The sequence below is a fragment of the Calonectris borealis genome, chromosome 14, assembly GCF_964195595.1.
Source record: "Calonectris borealis chromosome 14, bCalBor7.hap1.2, whole genome shotgun sequence".
NCBI lineage: Eukaryota > Metazoa > Chordata > Aves > Procellariiformes > Procellariidae > Calonectris > Calonectris borealis.
Window position 1 is genome coordinate 6,616,239 of NC_134325.1, and position 18,035 is coordinate 6,634,273.

The following is an 18,035-nucleotide window of genomic DNA, read 5'->3' on the forward strand; positions in this document are numbered from 1 at the left end:
TTTTAGTACACTTGTGGACATGTTAATGAGTAGCTGCATTTTTCTTATGTGTATAAGTGTATAAAAAGTGTATAAAAATCCATATGGAATAAGGGGTATTCTATAGTAGGGCAGAAAAATAAAACAGGCCAAGTTTAAAAGGAAGCCTTTTTCTCTGGCTATATCACAAACCTGCTCAATTAGAATTGATAATTTGTTTGAAGTGGTAGTAAATCCACTTACTATGGCAAACGACGTAGAATAACGCAGACCATTTTGCAGTTAGCACTAAGATTTCTAAACTACAGCTTTGCTGCAATAATACTATAACTTGAAGATTTACCTAGTTTATAATTTTTCTCAAAGCTTTCTCCTGCTCTGCGCTGCTGTTTGGCATGGCGCTTTGTCTGCGCTAACCGAAGTTTGGTTTGAAACACGTTTACATTTGATTGGTGTTTTTAAATTTTGATAGCTGTTAGTTGCTCTCTACAGAGGTAACCTTTTAAAATGTCAGTTTTAATGTACAAATTTTATGAGAATAAAAAGACTTTTAAAACCACTAATTTTAGACTCCTCTGCTGAGCTTGTAGTCAGCTGCTGTTGTCTCAGGCTGAGTCTTGGAAAATTAAGTCAGTGCTCACTATAATAAAATGTGTACTCTGGACTTCATGAGGAGAAAAAAATAGTTTCCTTTTAAATTCCTTTTCTGTAACTGTTGCACAACTGCCAAGGTAATCTGTCCTTTTACTTGTTGATATTTACCCTCCTTCCTTCCTTCTTTCCATCTGTCCTTCTGTCTGTGTCTAACGTGCTGGATTTCCTGCAAGAGGGAATTCCTCTCCTCTTAGGCGATAGTCCTCCCTGAGAGGAGTAATGCCAAGTGCATAAGATTTCATCTTGTGCTCTGTAACAGAAAAACCTTACAAATTAGGTGTATGGTTTATCAAATATTTCATGTAAAACATGGTTTAAAGAGGTTTTGCCCTCTGAAGGTGACACAATATTAAATTGCTGCTAAAAAAGCTGATAATTTTCTGTAATCTTAATTGCTGCAGTTTTTCCTGTAATTTGTCGTATTGTCTAGGTTGCTGTGTCATATACTTCATTACAGAGGTGACACTGAAATTCAAAAGGAATGGAAGCTTAAGCTTTTTCCCCTCCTTCCAATGTCTCTTGTTCTAAATCAGAAAAGCAGCACTTGTTTTGGCTTCAGGGAGCTGTATGTTCAAGCTCACAGCTGGAGGTATGGTGCTGCAGTGATGGTCACCAGTGATGGGAAAGGGAGAGTATAATGAATTAAAAAACAACAACAACAAAAACAACACCACATAAAACCCCCTCAGGATTAAAAGCAAGCGCTTCGTTCTTTTCTCTCTCAAAGCTCCCGTATAAATTGTGCACACAGATTAAAGAATTACAGAAGGGAATATGTTCAGATTTTAAATATCAACAAGATATATTTGGTAGTGATATTGCCTCACATGGAAGTAGAGAGATTTTCTTTATCATCTTCCAGTTATCTTTCCCAAAATTGTGTCTTTTTGGTCATGATTCTTTTCAAAGAAGTAGCAGAGCTAAGCCTTTTAATTTAATTGTAGTAAAATGTTGCCCTAAAGTGGAATAAAAAATTATTTTTTTTTACTAGTTCATATAGAAAAACATATAAATGTAATAATATTTTAACTATAGTTTGTATAGATCTCTCCCATTTAAATGCTATGCAAATCTTTCATACTGCAGGGCAAACAACTGTGAGACTATAATGTACGGTGTAGCAAGCATACACCATAAATTTGATAATCATACTTGTGAGTTCTTCATATTTCATACAAAGAATCGGGAAGAATAAAAATAGAGGAAAAAGAGCACACAATGGAATTATGAATATCAGTGTGTAAAAGAAATAAGAAAAGATTACCTTGATCTTCTGCACTTGCCTGTGCTAAAACTATTATGCTGAATGCCGATCGGATGCTGTGAGTTATAGTGGAATGTGGGAATATTACGGAATCAGAATTCCTTTCAGATGTACTCCATTATTTTTGAAGTCCTATTATTTCCCCATGTGTTCTGGCTGATGAAAGAAGGAAAGGACCCTTTTAATGGGGCAAGAGCTGCTCAGCTCGTACATGTTATCCAGCTGGACTGATGGGCCACTGTTTAGAGAAACATGGGTGGGAGGCTATTTTAAAAGAAAATGAAAAAACCATTTGTTTAACTGCATGGCAACACAAATGTTTTACTAAGTGAGGGCTGACTATGCATTTCATTATGGCAAAAGGTGCAGGCTTGAGGGGAAAAAAATAAAGCAAAACACTATCTCTCTAGGATTTAAGATGATCATTCTCTGTGATCATCTCAAACCTCTCTATAAACTTATGTATTGAACTCTTCCATTTCTCGCATCCCTTTTCTAATCCGAAGTAGTCCGTCGGAAAGAAGTGCTCACCAATGTTTCCTATCAAATGCAGATGCTAGAAGAAGCAGAAAGCAGAAGCTCCCGGGTTTTTGTAGGGAGTCCCTGCGCTCTCCCAAGCCGTTGCCACCCTCGCTCTCCTCCCCTCAGTTCTGCTCCCTCCCCTCTGGCTGAGGCATCTGTCCCCGAGGCCGCTCACCTCCTGCAGCTTCTGGTCTCCTCTTCCAGGTACCAGAGCTGAGAAATGGCTCTGTGTTTCCGTCTGCTCTAACTGGTGGGCTTTGAAGAAAAGGCTGAGAACACAACCTAATGATTTTGCTTACATGTAAGTGTACATGTAGGTATATATACCTACATATATACGTATGCATACGCACATATGTATATAAAGATCATATATATTTATGAAAAGTCAGAAAAACTGTGTTTTCAAAACCCATTTGGGATAACCATGTTTTTCACAAATGTTGAAGAAACCAGGTAGTTGTACGGCTCATTCTCGGTGATTACCAGCAAGACTTTTATAACTGCGCTAAGTTAACTTGGTGGAACACTGAACTGATTAAAATAATTAAAAAATTTAGGTGGTTCAACTTATTTGCATTACTTTGCTTACTAAACTGCTTTAGTTTCCATCAGTGTGACAGAGTTTCCAGCTCTGTCAGCAGTGGAAATTTTGTAAAGATTTAGATATACCCCCAAATATTAATATATACCAAAAATGACACATTTTCAAAATCTATTACCCTAAGCTCTTTGAGAGTGAACTATAAATGAGTCTCTACGCTGTGGTTAAGAGTATCCTCTTTCTAATAGGTTATATATTTTAATTCCACGCTTTATAAGTGAAAGATTTAAAATCCTGGTAATTATATGGGCAGAAGAAATGAGTGCCCAAAGATTGGATGGTGCATATCATTAAACTGCACCAGGTATACCTTTGGAGGGATGTTTAATGTGTGAAAAATTGATATATGGGGTTTTAAGAAGTGTAGTGAAAGTGCCTGCTTGCAGCACCTTCCAGGTCTGAAACACTGTGTGGCACAGCTCCAGAAAGATTTGTCAGCCTGAAAGCTGTTGCAGCTGGAGCTGGATTTCAGTCTGAACTAGGAAAGATATGTACAGGATAGAGCACGTAAACAAAGTGCACTTGCTGTCCTGACTTGATTAATTTGTCTGTTCTGATCCACTTTATAATAAAACAGTGCAGTAGCATGACGGGCTGATTGGGTATTGAAAGCACCAACATTAGAGAAAGGAAAAAAAAAACCAACCAAAAACTAACAACGACAACAAAACCAACCAAAAACCCCAAACCTTTATGTTCATTTGTTTTGTTTTGTTTTTAAGTGATACCTGTTTCAGAGTGCTTAGAGATTCCATTTCCCTCATTCCCTCTTTTTATCAGCAGATCTCAAAGCAGTTTAGAAAGGTGATTTATAAAGGATTTGTTTCTCCTGTTTTACACACGGGTAAACCAAGGCATAAAAAGGTAATTAGTATGCCAGGTACTGAGTCAAAAATTTGCCTTACTCTTCCGTGTGCCCCCTTCATTAGGCAATACTGATCGGGAAATTTTGACTAGTGGGAAAATTGTAAGTTAAATGCTGAAAGGTGCCTACTGAATTATTTTTTGAGGAGGTATTGAAGTTCACCCCATGGCTATCTTTTGTATGTGAGTATGATGCTGTAATTATATATGCCTGATGCCTTTCTGTGTATAAGCTATTTCATGTTGGGTTCACCAGCAAACTGAAATCCCTTAACAGTTACATTTGGCCCAGTTTCTCTGGAAACCTAGCCTGTGTTTGTGGAGTGAGATGCAAACCAAATTTGCATACGGATAACTTTCTTTTCACTTAATTGGGGTGAAATTTTCACGTAATTTGTGCAGGCTACTTTTGCATACTAGAATGCAAAATATTTTTTGAAATGCTCATCGAGTATATTATCTGCATTTGAAAGTATATAGGTAATTTTTCTATTACATATAACACAAAATAGTTTATCAACTTAATTTCTGACACTCACTATAAAATCTGTGATGAATTGCATAGATCAGTATTCTCTCGCAGAAGACAGTTTGGAATATAATAGCCCTATCATTTATTGAAATCAAGTGATAATAGCCAGAAGAGTGTAGTTGACTGCTGTGTGATTTTTGTTCCAATGTTTATCTAGTTTATCTTCAGGACTAAAAAAATTAGCAGATATGAAAATATGAAGACCCCAATTGCAAAGAGCGTTTAAGATGTTAGTTCAAAAGTTCAATGGTATGTTCATAGGGGCAACAGTTCCAAAACCAAATAAGAAAATTATAAGGGATTTGAACACTGTTTTGTATGTTATATCACAAATCAGATGGGAATCAAGTTTTGGAATGAGAGGGGATATCTAGAATTGCAAAAAGTGTTAAATAGCAATAAGAATTTCTAGTGTCAATGTGGTAATCTGATAAGTGACTTGAATTCAAATATGTAAGTTGTTTGATCCCGTAGTTCTCTGGGCTGAAAAGAGCTACTTTGGCCCAAATGCAGTCTTCTGGAAACCCAAAGAGCAGACAGCTCAGCTTTCTGTCATCTGACAGATAGACAAAGCTGTGCGTACAGTGATACCAGTATGGACTGACCAGGTGGAGTAGGATGCGGAGAACCTGTAGAGAAGGATACATGGAAAAAACTGAGACATGTCATGCATAATGGGACAAACCCAAAGAGCTGTTACTGGTGCTCAGAGATAAGAACTGTTCTTGTTTCACAGTATATGAAGATAGAGAAAATTGCTGTTCTGTATAATCAGTGCTAGTGGTTGGGGGCACAAGCTGGCAATTCGAAGAACAGGATTGGGTTCCATTGTGTGACTGTTATATGGGTTCTATTATGTATATATAGTTTCATGTTATATATACGTACATAAAAAACACACACTAATCTGTGGGGCTACTTGAGTAAAAAAAACATATTTAGAAGGAACTGACTTCTTCACATCTTTGGGTCAAATATGCTTACATTATTATGTGTGAAATCTCAATGACTTGATGATTTTTTTTGAAGAAATATATTTTATTTTGCTATGTATCAGTGCAGAGCATATTGTGACTTTTGCTTGGGTGTGTGAAAGTGATTTCAAGGATATGAGAAAGTAGATTGACTTTTCTGCTCTATATTAGCCACCAGAGTTTCTGGGATCAACATGACAGAGCACTATAGTTACTCAGAGATGTACTTTAATGGGCCCAGTTGAACTCGTAATGCATCAAAGCCCAATCAGTGTCTTATTCTGCACCAAACCGCATGATTACTGAGTGTTTGACTGCTTTACTAGTGTTTCCACCGTGCCATGCCACTAGCTGCTGCTGTGCCAGCCTGACTCTTGTCAGACTCCTACATTGAAGTCTTAGATTACTGTATTACTGTTGTTCTTTTACATATATTTCTATGTACTACATGGATATTCAGCAAAAACCACAGGTCGCAAAGTACTGTATTCATGTAGGCACTGATTGTTCTAGTGCTGACTGTACACAGACTGTACCTGGACAGCTCTCTAGCTGGTAAATGTGAAATGATGCAGATAATTTGCTATCTAAGCAGCTCTGATCTTAAAGCACGAATTCACATTCTGTGTAGGATACTAATGCAGATTTTATTACTTGTTCAGTAAAAGAGCATTGGCATATTTCATATATTTTACGGAACAAATAGAACTTTTGGGAAACAGTGTGTTTGCATTGTGCATATCAATGCCGTAGCCATCGCAAGATGCCTTTAAAAGACACTGTTAGGATGAATTCTACAAACATAGTGTGTGCACAGCCACAAATGAAAATAATGGTTATTTCCTGACTGTGAGTTTTAAAGGATAGAGCCACCTATCACTTTGCATAAAGTCTGTTTTTCATTAGAAGTTAGCATATTTTTTTATAAATAAACTTAGCAGTGTGTTTTTTATCTCGCAGAGGTGGTCTTACTCAGGAAAAAATAACAACTAAGAGGCAGCCAAGGAACACTAGCAGATGATACGTGTGTATGTGAAAACAGGTTCTCCTATCTTAAGATTATCTTGGCAGAACAGAAGTTAAGTTTAAATAAATAAATAAATGGTGGTACCGGCTGATGACAGTGATATCTCGAAGTTGTAGAAGACTATTGTGAAGTTCAGCATATTTTTAACCAGCTAGAATACTCCTACATAGTTAATTTTATTAACATTTTGTTTACTAGAATTTGTTTGCCACCTTTTAAGCAGCTCAGGTGTTTGAGTGTTAAGTAAATTGAAATTACCATCTTTCCAAATAAGTGTAGTTTTCCTTTTTAAGTGGGTCATTTCAGTGACTTGCATGTAATTGTGTTAATATTTTCAAGGGCAAGTTGTCAATTTTTTCAGGATGGGGACTATATTGTGAGGGAGTGTAGTGGCAACAATGTGGCAGAATCTGGCCTGTACAGTATAAAATAGAGACAAGCAATACAGAGTGTTGACATATGGGTTTCAGATGAAACCAAACCCATGGTCCCTTACATATTATAATTTGCTTAACCTGGCTGGTTTGTAATTTATCTGGGAAGGAATTGAATTGTGCTTTCCATTGAGTAGTGGTTTTGGGGGGATTGGGAGTTGGAATCGCACAGTAGCTTGTCTCTGGACTGATGAACTTTTAAGTAAAACAAGAAGGGATTAAAAATGATTGAAAATCCCCTTTGCAGTCATTTTTGTCCCTTACTCGTCAATTAGGGATCACTTGAAGGGTGGGAGACTTCTGCGAATGAGCAGACATCGAGGCCAACACAGCTTCTCAACATCTCATCCAACTTCCTACTACTGTGAACTTGGAAGAACGCTGTCACGCTATGCTGGTATGTTTGGAAGGGTTGGACCAGGATCTTTATGGCAAAGACATCAAGTTACAGAGAAAGCCTTTTTTTCTTAGCTGTTGGTAAAAAACAGGTCAAGTGGGGTTAATCTTGACTGCCCAGCTAATTATTCCAGACTTTTCAGGAAGGTATTCTTTGTGGTGCTGAACAGCAGCCTCTGCTGCTGTTGTTTGGACCCAACGTTGGCACTGTCAGCAAGGTTTAGCTTCTTCGTTGGTATCAGGTTGTGTGCCTCTAGGTACTGTGTGGCATTTCAGCTTGCCAGAGATCTGGACTCTGTAACTGGAGAAGGATTGGGTCTCTGTACAGTTTAGGTGGTGCAGAAGACTAATGAATGTTTTCGCAGCCAAGATTTCAAAAAAGGAAGTCACTTGTAATACGTTTTGTCACTGGGAGATGAGAGTTCTTTTCTTTTGAAATTTTGTGTTAAGTGAGTAAGTTTGCTAGAACTCAAATATTCAAAAAAAAAAAGAGCTTCAAGTACCATGAGGTTTAAGAAAATGTTTTCTATTTGGTTTGAGTCTTTGAAGTCGCATTATCAGACTTTCTCCTGTAGCATATTTTAAGAAAATATCACAAGACTTGTTGAAAAATTTTGAAATTTGCCAGCTCTAGGTTAACTTTGTGTGTTCAATGAACTTGTTACAATGAATGGTAAACTGAAAAAGGACAAAAGTAGACTTGTCTTTGGGGTCTTTTAATGCATTATTGCTTTTTTGTGAACAAAGCACAGAAGCAGAATTTATCACAGCAAGCTGGGGCTGGCTCTTTTGAGATTTACAGAAGTGTATCTGTAGTTTCTGTCTGAGAGGGTAAGAATTTTCCATTCTGTGCTTTTCTCTGTGCCTCGTCCAAGTATCACCTGGCCCATGGTGGTTTCAAATGTTTTTCTCTTTGCTTGCAGTGTCTGAATGGGCACAGACTTCTTCGCAGTTAACATACAACAATCTCTTGTGCTGACTACTGAACTCTGATCTTTGGCTGGATGCACGCTTGTTTCTTTAAGCACATGTGGCGCAGAGTAGACCTGGAGTTGGGTAATTCATAAGAGCTGGGTATTATTATTATTATTACTACTACTTGAAAGGGTCTGTATTATTTTGCACAGCAGTGTGGTCACCTGGCAGCAGGTCATTAGCATTTTAGGTTTCTTTCCTTCACAACAATGCACAACATGCTAATTAGAGGGTTTTGAAAGCTAAGCAACCTGTTTTAAAATCAGACATTTTAATTTGCAGCTTTAATGGCTGTATTATAATAACTGGCTTGGCTCGGGGGAGTGGGGGAGAGAAGCACTTCTCATGTTCCAGTAGCAAGGCCCAATATAACAGAGGCTGACAAAATTAAAAACCTCATAATGTGACCTTTGCCTGGGATAAAAGGCTGTTTCATAACAATTTCCTTTTGTTCTTTGTTTAAGCCATTACTCCAAAAGGAGCCTCCGATTAATCTAAGTAAATGCATCATTACAGTCCTAATCCATGTCCTTCTGTCAGTGTCTGTTTTAATTAAATAAGAAACACTAGCAGAAAGATATCACGCACAAAGCTCTGATTGGAGAAAGAGGGTTGTTTGATCAGGGTGAGATTAGAAAAGGCTTTACTGTTTTGTCCTTTTGCTCTAGATGCCATAATGTAGGTTAAAGGAAGAAAACTTGCCTAATAGTTTAGCACATTGCTCGCCATTACAGTATTAAAATAACCAGATTTACCAATGAAACTGTCCCAGACATCCAATTAATTATATACACAACATTCACAGACAAATGGTACAGCAACTTGGTTTGAGTAATTTGACACATTAATATGTTTGGGACTGTATATACAGTTGGCCAGAAATTGTATTCTAGTGCAGTTTTTTTATATTAAATAAAGCATTGAGTAAAACTGTTGATAAATTTAGGTACTTTCTTTCTTTTAGTACTTGTGGCTTACAAATTGTAAACATGATCTATTGCAAGCCTCTGATTTTTTCAAAATATTTTTATTTCTCAAAAAATCAGGATAAGTATTTTAAAGCGATGAAGAATCCATTTAATAAATGTCGTAACATCTAGCTAGTTAATATTACTAAAGCAATACATATGTAAGAGACTCTTCCTCAAGGTAGTGTTTCAAGATCCCTGTGGTGAGGGTTTTCTCCCATATCCAGGCCATTATTTGATGTAATGAAAAGAGAAAGTGTGCAACACAGAGATTGTTAATTAATTTAGCCTAACAAGATGAAGATAAATGAAGCAAAGCATGGATTGAATGAAGCAAGAGGTCTTATTTACAATTTAATACTTCTTTATATTAGGCATTTTTCAATTTACTAACAGAAAAAGCCCTGAGTTTAAAGAAAACGTGTTCTGTGAGTACATGCAAGACAACTTTATGTTATGTGAGCAGTTCTAAGCACTGCTGAAAATGCCTTTTGGGTTAACCTTTAACTTTAAGTTTTCTTCCCCTTTTTTTTCCTTTTCACATTTTTTTTTTCAGTTTGATTTACAGTATGTTGATAAGAACAAGAAAAATTAAAACCTAAGCTTTTCCCATTGAAATAAATAGCAAAGTACCAATGGGTACTCTTGCAAGCCCAAATTCTGTTGTTTCTGATTGTTTATATTAACCTAGAGTCATAGCCTATTTTTGAGCAGTTTGTATGTAGAAAGATGCATTAAGAGAGGTAACTATAAAAAATACAATAAGACATGATGTTAATTTCTGTTCCAAAGTGTAAGTCTGTTATTGCTTATATGTTTTCAACTATTCTATTGCAGTAAAAGCTGAGAGTGTTATTTAACAATGATTTGATGTAATAAAACTAAGATTTTTGATTTGGGAGAATATTTTTTTTTCTCAAGATCATGTTTATCTTAAACATTTTGTGAAAAGCTGTAGATTTTACTTTCTTATCAATTAAAAAAAAAAAAAGATTAAAAGACATTCAGGAGGTTTTAGATATCTCTTCCTCCCAGTTACAATTTTAAATAAAGAATATCCTAAGCTAACAGTAAGTTACAATTTACATCAATTGAGTCACTAAATCTCAAGGTATATTATTCAGTTTCCCAACTACAAAGTTTAGGGTATAATTCTATAGAAGAGGTGAAGGAAAAAAAAAAAGGTCTATCATTTTTAATATTTACCCAACTAACCAAACAAAAAAGTCCTGTGTTGTGACTGACTTAGGCATACCTTTATCAGTTTGATCTAAACCCAGAATTCTATACGATGACCAAATATATTAGGTCATTCTTTTTTTTTTTTTTAATGAAACATCTTCCTTTTTACAGATGAATTGGGTCTGTCCACTATCTGACCTTCTGTCATGATTTCTGTCTGCAAAGGAAATGCCTGCCTTCCTTTTGCAGTGGCTAGACAGGACAGTGTTATCTAGTGTCACTACAAGCAGTGGTCTCTACAAATAGCATTATTATGGTCCCTATGTTTTTATCTTGGGGGTCATGAACAAATCCCTGCAACTGCTTCTAAAGATTTCAATAAATAGGACTTTTTATCCAGACAATTGCCTTTTATATTACTTTTAAACAAAACTACTAGTCCATCAAGAGTTTCAAAAGGAAAACAATTCTACAGAGTGCTGGTATGGCAGCACAGACCAATCATTATGGCACCCATTCTCCAGTCCTTTATTTTTCAAGTCCACAACAATAGGTTGTTGATTCAATGGACAAGACCAGAACAATTAAGTTCTCTGTTTAGCAGCAGTGCAGCATTTTAATGCCCTCCTCTAATAATGGTCTCATTATTGTTATTCTAAGACTGGGCCTCAGGAGGAGGAATATTTGCTGGAGGTACGTCATTATTTTGCAAATTTCGATTAGCTCATCATGTTGTCTGTACTGTGAAAATCGTAGCTAATTAGGGCAGTCAGTTAGGCTACCAGCTTTTGAGCTTATGAGTTAAAAGGTAGCACACTTGATAGGCCAATGATGTGAAAAAGGTGGTAAAAAGGGGGATTAGAGCTGTTGCCTTAGTAACTCTAACTTCCATCTGTGCGGGAACAATGGACCTGTGTTTCTCCTCCACCTTGGTGTAAAAATTGGTTTTGTTTCGAAAGGACGGGGCTTTTTATGACAATCTGGAATTCAGCCTAACAGGGTGTAGTTTTAGTTGTTAGGAGAGACCATTGGAGGATAGGAAAGATGAAAGGTCATTGCGAGCTCCAAGGACATGAAAGGTCATTGTCTTTTGTAACAATAGCGGATTGTTTTGTCCCATTATTTCCAGCCAACTACTCAGTCAGGTGATAGAAGAGATACCACCAGTTTAGTCAGGTGGAACAGGAGAGAAAGATAATGCACCTTCTAACGAACAAAAGATAACTATAATTTGCCTTTATTAAACAAAGTTGCACTTATTTGTGACCATCCTCTGAAAAGGATTGTTTACTGACTGACTATTCCAGCCTGCTTTGTTCAGCACTGCCTCTGTAGGCCATCACATCTCTGGGAAGCAATCCAATGTGTTAGAAAATGTTGTTTAAGCTTTCTTCCCATGAAGAGGAGCCCCCAGGAGTACCACTGATGTGATACTTAACAATAAATTTAGTTGTTGTAGCTTTCTCACATTATTGGTGTTCTTAAAAGGTTTTCCTTCAAACACGCACAGAATAAAATTAACTATAAATGTGAAATAAATTTGCTTCAACACTTTATAGCATTTTATCATAAATTCTACAGCACATATCATAGAAAGCTTACAGCAAACTGTATTAGGTGCTACAGAAGAGAGAGAGCAGTAGAGAGAGAGCAGAGACCTACAGTTGTGTAAAAATAGATTTGCTATAGGACCGCTCTTACGCAAAGCGAAATAGATAAGCCTCTTCTGTGCTATGCAGTAACTTTTGAAGACTCTGTCCCTTTGTCTAAGGAAGAAACAAAAGTACTGCAGTATTATTTAATAAAACAGCTATAGCACAATTTACCAGGAAAGCATTTCTGATAGTGAATAGAACTGTCATCTCTTACAGTTTCCCTAGAGCATCCAAAACCCCAAGTTACTGTTTTCCAGGAGGGAAGAAAAAAAGCTTTCTTATAATTTCTCCATTTTTGCAGCATTATGCCTCAGGTCATCCATGCAACAAGTTTATTTTTCTCTTCCTCTTCCCTCTGTCCACAATCAAAGCACATCCCAAGGTCCATCTTATATCCCCCAAACAAAGACTAGTTTCTTTAGGTCAGGATTTCCAGAATGTTTCACCCTTCTATACTAGATTTGTAAACCCCTTTACTGGGTTTGTTTTATAATCTTTTTATTCATTTCACAAGAGAGCTGCCAAAATGTATTGAATTTTCATGAAACTGATAAAATGTATGTAATTTGCTACTATTACTTTTGAAAAATAAAATTACATCTAATTGTTAGGTATCCCATCTTAAACTATTCTGACCTTATTTGAACTCCCCTTTTTAGCTATTCTGGGCCTCTCTTATCTCATTTTTACTCCTGGCCACTCTTGCTCTTGCTTTCTGACAACACAGATGGACGGCCTTGCACAAACTGATAACTGTGGTAATTTCTCAGCACACTATTCAATAATAAAAGATGTTATTTTCAGAATTCAGCAAGCATGCGTCGTATTTACACGTACACCGAAGATGAGAGGTTGAGCAGTAGCTTCATGGGAGTGTGCTGTCGTGTGAGCCATTGGACTTTACAGCTTTCAGTTTGTTGATGTATTGGTTTACTGGCTCTTAGGTTTACTAAGTAGAGTCTTTAAGGGAAAGAAAGTCTTGTTTTAAGTATTTATAAGCTTTTGGTTTTTGAAAAGAATCTATTCTTAAACTTTCTCTTTAGCTCTTTATTTAATTGTCTTGTAGGTGCTATCATATGTTTTGTTATTTTTGTATTAAAATGAACTGAACAGTGTAGGCTGCTTAGTTCAAAATGGGAACCCTGCAAAGGGTTAACCCGCAGAGAATTACAAATGAACTATCAGGAAAGTTGATTATTAATCCAGCAAGAGAGAAAATATCCTTCCAGTTAGCAAGAATTAGTACCTGAAGAGCTGATAATATTGTTCAGGCTGTCGGTGTGGAATGGCAAAGCCAGGTAAGCTAGACATCTTCTCAAAGGAATAAAGTCTTTTCTTTCTGTTTTTCATTGTAAGAGAGTTTAGTTTTAAAAAGAATCTTTGTTGATTTCCTTAAACTATCAGCATATGAAACAGCATATGTTGATCCTCAGTTTCCTCAAATGAATGAAAGAAATTAAAATTGTGCTTTAACTTTGGTAAGAAGATATATTTCCAAGCTATGCAATGTATGTAACTGTGAAATATTGTAATAATTCTTTACTGGTTTGTGGTTAAGTGTGAGAACTGATTACAAAACCTGAAGAGTCCTTTGCAATTGCAACTTAATATATTACGTAAGTCTGTCTTTAGTTGTGCTTGAACATACTGTGGAGGTTACGGAAACTTTTATGTTGCAGAGCTCTTTCATTCACAGAGTTATTAGACTTCAGTTTTCACACTGTATGAATGATTTATTCAAGTTTGTTTTGATATTGTGAACACATTTGTGTTCATTAAAAAACTCTTTTTTGTGGGGTTTCAAAAAATCTATGATCTGGGGTTAGAAGGAAACGGATGTTTGGTAAACATACCACTGTGTTTATACAGAGAAATGCAAACCAAACCATTAGATCAGTTGAACATAATCGTCTTATAATTTTGGTGATTTTATAAAGACTCAAAGCTCTGTGTTGGGAAAACTTTGAAATTTGTGCTGCTGATACTAATCAATATGTACGATAAACATTTATTTTTTCAATGCAGTTTTCACTATTTAGTTTGTTATATGAGATGTGTAAAATCTTTTAAATAATGGTCTAATACTATAGAAATTAGAAAGTCTGTATACAGTATTTAACAACCTTTCCTAAGTTGTGTGCTGTTACTTAAATTAGTAGCTTTAAAAAAAAATCCTTATTTGCGTGTAGAGTGGAATTCAATATGCATATGATGTTACTACAGTATCTGTCATGGTGGGAAAGAGTTTACTGTCCCTAGATTTTAGCCTATACCTATGAAATAGCCCGAAAGCTACATGAAAGGGATTGTGGTGGTACAAGAATGAAAATACAGATAAAAACTGAAAGTAACCCAAGTCTGAAGGCTGAGCCCCTGTAACAATTTAGTTCTACGTGGTAACCTTTCATGAGCCATGCAGAAAGGAAGAAACCTTTTGATTTTGAGAATGGGATTAAGATATGGCCTGCGACAAAGGAGAAATGGGAAGAAGGGAAGAACAGGCAGGGAGGAAAGTGAAAGGGAGAAGTGGCATTTGTCTGACAGGCTTCATTGTTTTGCTTGTGACTTTGGCCTACTCGAGCAGAGAGACAGCTGGTGGCCAATTTTTCTGAAGGGCAGCTCATCACGTTAGAATAAATTAAAATCCCAGAATTTGCTGATGATGGAGCTATCAGGGCAACGAATGGTGGCTTTTTGGAAGCTATGCTAAATATTCAGATATACAGAGAGGCAATTCTCCTCATTCTATTTTTAAGGAGAATGGGGACAACAGAAATAAGGTGCTTTGCCTGAATTTGAACACCAGCATCTAGGAAATATATAAAGAGCAAGAAAACCAATGATGAAAAAATTATCACACAGGAAATGATATACGTAGGAAAACCAAGATTGTAATTAGTGGAGGAAAGTAAGAAACTGATTAGAGAAATGAAGTTTCCCAGATGTTTAAGGAAAAAATGAAAGTTAAATTAGATAAGCTCTTTTAACTAGTATTGGAGAAGAATGCTTACTTCAGAACGAGAAAGCGAAACTTCAAATTAGAAAAGAGCTGGCAACTGAGTTTAGCTCAACTGTTTTCCTGCACGAGTGACTCTTTGGAATGCTCTGCTTGGAACATCATCAGGAACAACTAGTGTAGTGCTGTTGGGGGGGGAAAAAAAAACCAAAACAAAACTCGCTGTATGCTTATTTGGAATGATTAAGGTGATTGTATTACTTATGTGTGTACTAACCCGCAAATTAGACAAATTGGTTGGATTTTGAAGTAGATTTCAAGTAAATTTCAGAATTTATTGTATTTTGTATGTATATGTAGTTGACATCTGAGCTCTTGCACTATACTGGTTCAACTGACAGACTTTAATAATCAGTTTAAAATTTATTGTAAGTATTAACTTATTGGCAGAATCCTGAATCATCAAATACTAACTGCAACTGAAGAGAAACAGTCTTGAACCCCCCCAACTGTAAGCCAGTGTAAATTAGCTGTTATTTAATTCTTATAATTTAAATCAACTGTAGTAAAAGTAACATTCTTAAATAAAAAATGGAAACAAAAGATATCAAGCAGAAACTGTCTTTTTGTGCCCACTCCAGTGACTTGTTTCAAATACAACAATATCATAGTGTAACCTGTGAAAAAAGTCTCCTACCAAGTCAGTTCAGCATGGCTCTACAGCTGACATGATCCTTGCTTTTGTGCCAGTTGTGGCTTCTCAGTTGTGTACTTTTAAAAAAAAAAAAAAAAAAAAAAAAGTTGGATGTGTCTGGAATAGATTGATAAGAACATAATCTGATTTAGTGGAACTAGTTTGACCAAGCAGGGTTTTCATGTGAAGTAAAATTGTTGCATTTTCTTCAATGCAGACTGCATAGCTCCCAGCCTGGTTAAAGGCTTAAGGTTGAGAAGTGATGAATTTCCAGCGGTCTCTGACTGACTAGACATACATCTGGAAACACAGCTGCAATTTAGGGGAGGCTGCTGAAGCAGCTAGCCTGCAGCAAGCAAGCCATTCTTGTCACTACATGGTTGGGACAGTAAGATGAGATGATGGGTAGGGTGGAGCATAAATATCTATACGTTGCTTGATTCTCTACTTTATAAAAGCCTGGTGGTAGCCAGCAAGAAGCTTGTCTACAGAAGCAGATGGCCAAAGCAAAGGTTGGGCCAGGTTATTTTTGTTCCCTGGACCACACCTTGTCTGCGATGGCAGTACTGGAGAGAAAATGTGTTTCAGTTCATTAGGAGCTCAGTGAGGCTATATGGATAACGCTGAAGTATTTTATAAGATTCAGTGTAAAGCTGCATAGTTCAAGGAAGCTCATGTCTTATTAGCTATGGCTAAGGTCAGTTATCCACACAATGAGGGGGAAACCCTTTCATAAACAAGTAGATAAATATGGTGCAGCTGGTGCTTAGCTGTGCTGCAGGCTGTTATATTACCAAAAGAGCTGAGGAACAACTCTGGCTTTTACAGAGTCCTTTCGGAGCATCGGCAGTTTAGAGTGGTCGCATGTAAAATTACAAGGTTGTGTCATGGAAAAAGGATAAATCCAGAGCAAACTCATGACTTTGCATATAGGTGTCTATCTCTACAAGATACTGAACAGATAGAAACATTAGAACTCTCCTTCTAGAAGAAAATAAATTGTAAAATGTTAGAACTGAAAAAAAAAAAAGAAACCTACCTAGTCTAAGCACCTGAATAAACCAGGCCTGGTGTCTTGTGGGTTTTGGTTTCAGCACAAGCTGCTAAGTGTTCCGTGTTTTTCAATACTGCCAATTAGGTACATAGGTGTTTATTAGCACTTGATCCATCGCTGATAACGTAGAGAAAAATCTTGTAAGACTTAATTTTGCCTTTGGGACTAGCATTTTTAATGTCTTATGGAAAATAATTATATTTTAAACAGCTGCAAAGAGAGAAGAGCTTGAAGAGTTAATTGAATCATGTGCTGCTAGAGGAAAACATTTTCTTCTTTCCTTTTTTTCCTCATCAGAAGTAGGAGTTACATGTGTTCCTTATTATATCCAACATATTCCAATTTTTTTTTTAAAAAGACATACCCATGAAACAGTGTATTTCTCGAAGACACATTATTTTCAGCTACTAAATCCTGGAGCAATCAAACGTGTCATTTTTCACCATCTGAATACAGTTCTATGGTAGTAGTGGATGATAGTACATAACATCCAAAGAACTGTAAAATGTAATCCCCTGACTGTCTTTACTACACAGGCTTTGGCTGTATTTTTATAGCTGCTAGTGGAGAATCTGTTGGTATTTCTTCCAAAGATAGTACAAATCAGTATTTGTGCAGTTATTAATTATTCTGGAGCCTTTAGACCAAATGTTTTAATTGTAGTCAAAACCCCACAAAACCAACCAAACAAACGAAACTCACAGCAGATTTGCTCTAAAACTGTATTCACCCACGTTTGTGAGAGCCGAAGGACAGTAGATTGACTGTTGTCCCACAAATGGGTCTGTTTTACTAACCAGACTGACGAGATTGTGATGTGCAGGTGTTCGGTGTAGGAGGCAAACAGTAGTATTCAGAACAGAGCGGAGATTTGTCAGGGCACTTCTGCTTAAATAGGTCAAACCAACCGAACTCCATTGCGCTGGGAGAAGGCCAGAGCCGGGCACTTCAGCAGCCGCTATAATGCGCGGATGCACAGAGTGCCACTCAGTGACATCCTTCTAGCCTTTCTGCCTCTGGACAGGGATGGATAATGTAAATAATATAGAACAGTTTGTCTGCTGCCTAGTAGTTTATGTCCATGTGCAAGTTTCCTGTCATTTTACAGTGGGATAATCATCTATTTAAATGTTAGTGAGAATTGCAGCAGGCAAATCCTAACTGGTTATGTTCATTTTTTTTCAAAACAGACTTTTTCTTATGACCACACGTGTTTAATTCCAATTTAAAGACATTTGTTCTACTTCTCTATTAACTTGGATTTAAAAAAAGCCATATGTGTAAGCATACATCCCAATTTT

At 36.6% G+C, this 18,035-nt stretch overlaps 1 protein-coding gene across 9 annotated transcripts in view; it reads left to right on the forward strand.

Moving 5' to 3' along the window:
• Positions 1 to 18,035, forward strand: part of SOX6 (SRY-box transcription factor 6) — a 375,857-nt gene that overhangs the window by 95,681 nt on the left and 262,141 nt on the right. For 2 of the 9 annotated variants that reach the window (XM_075162740.1, XM_075162743.1), the window contains exon 1: positions 12,824 to 13,328. The exons of 4 other annotated variants lie outside the window; for them this stretch is intronic. The gene's annotated coding sequence lies outside the window, so the exon portion shown is untranslated. Of the gene's footprint in view, positions 1 to 2,697; positions 2,721 to 12,823; positions 13,329 to 18,035 lie in introns of those variants that run through there. 3 more of the 9 variants (XM_075162751.1, XM_075162749.1, XM_075162747.1) reach the window with 3 other exon arrangements.